Source organism: Camarhynchus parvulus, chromosome 5 (genome assembly GCF_901933205.1).
Source record: "Camarhynchus parvulus chromosome 5, STF_HiC, whole genome shotgun sequence".
Classification (NCBI taxonomy): domain Eukaryota; kingdom Metazoa; phylum Chordata; class Aves; order Passeriformes; family Thraupidae; genus Camarhynchus; species Camarhynchus parvulus.
In genome coordinates this window covers 38,309,704-38,311,461 of record NC_044575.1, presented here as the reverse complement: position 1 = coordinate 38,311,461, position 1,758 = coordinate 38,309,704, and positions in this window count along the sequence as shown.

Genomic DNA, 1,758 nt, shown 5'->3' with positions numbered 1-1,758 from the left:
CCGGCCGGAAACACCGCGCGGGCTCGGGGCGAGCGCGGGGCGGGGCGACGCTGCCGCCGGCTGCTCCCATCGCCCCGAAAAGAGACGGGAACAGCTGGGTGCCTGGGCTTTCCCCGGGTACCTCGGGATCGTTACCAGGACCGCAGTCTGTAGCTGCAGCCTGGTTCCTCTTCGAGTAAAACTTTTCTATATGGATTGCTACTGTACAGGTAAACATCATGCCGGCACCGTATGGAAACCTTCAATCTGCTGAGCTCCTTTTTTCCACATAAATCAATACGGAAGACGCATTATCCCAAGTTGTTACAGCACACGTGGAAACACCGGTTTCCTACTAATACTTTGTTTCTGTTTAGGCTTTGCTCTGACTTGCTGCTCTGTCTCTTCTTGCTAGTGATGAAAAACCCCAGGAGTTCACTGTAGCTCACAAAAATATATACCAAGTTAGTAATTCCAGAGATGTACATGTCTTTGCAATGTACCTAAAAAAACAATAAAAGACTGAGTAATTTAAGAAACTTGCACTTTGGTTTTAGCTCATTATCTGTATGTGACCAGAACAGAGAATCTGAAGAAGTTGGCAGCCTCTGGTCCTGACATTAGCAGCTGAATCAGAGACCTTCAGGCCCTGTAAACTTTAACTCAGTTATGGCTAACCCGTAGCTTTGGAGCCATGTGTGACTCCTGACTCCTGTGCCAGCACAGCTGCTCGTGGCACACTCCTGGTGCTGGTGCTGATAGGCAGTGAAAACCCTCTGCTATGGAAGTAACCCAACAGCAGCTGTCAAGGCTGGCAAAATCAGGTTTCCTGAGGCTCCCTCAGAGCACTGCCTCTTCTGATCCACGGTGGACTGTGAAAAAAAAACCTGTGGTCACTTCTTGGTAAATGGCTGTCATCTCTTGCCTTGAACTACTTTGGAATGGCTTCTTTTTTCCAGTCCCTCCAAGATGTGCAATATGGCTTCACTGCATTTCAGAACATTTGAAAATTTGATTTGCAGCATAAAGATTCACAGTCATCTCCCTCAGTTTTAAATGTGCAGTGAGTGGCTTAATGGAGAGTCATACTGACAGCCTAGTGCTTCAGCAAAAAGACTATTGACATCAGCTACCTGCTGGAGACACCTGGTAACTCCATAAATTCTGCAAGCAAGTTTGATGCATGTCTTTTTCTGAGGTAATTATCCCATCAGCTTGCAGGCATTGCATTAATACTAAGAAAAGCCTGCACTGTGAAATCAATTTTCAGTCAAGCTGAAGCACATTTCTGTTGTACAAGGCAGGGAAAAGTGATTCAACACCCAGAATCAACAGCCTCAGAGACTGGGCTGCCTCAGTGCCATACTGGCCCTGCAGATGGATTCTACCAGGGAACCTAGAAAGTCTGGCATTTTTCGTATTGGACCACTCAGCCACAGTTGTGGTGGCCTGAAGCTTTAGACAGAGCTTACAAAACTGAAAGTAATAGCTTCTGAAACTAAATTTTTTTAAGACAATCCCAAAAAGCTGGAGCTCATTAAATGGCCATGCAGCAGTAACAGTAAAAGACCACTTCACTGTACCTTGGAAATATATTGAGGAATATATTCAGTGCAGGTAGCTTGGTTTGCACTGCAGTGTAAGCTGCAGATTGAGCTCTCTGGATGGCTGGAGTCCAAGGCAAGAGGCTGTGAACTGCCAACCCTTTGACAAGCTCAGGGACCTGTGGCCCAACCAGGTGATCAGACACTCAGAGAGCCAAGGACCCCCAAATGGTCC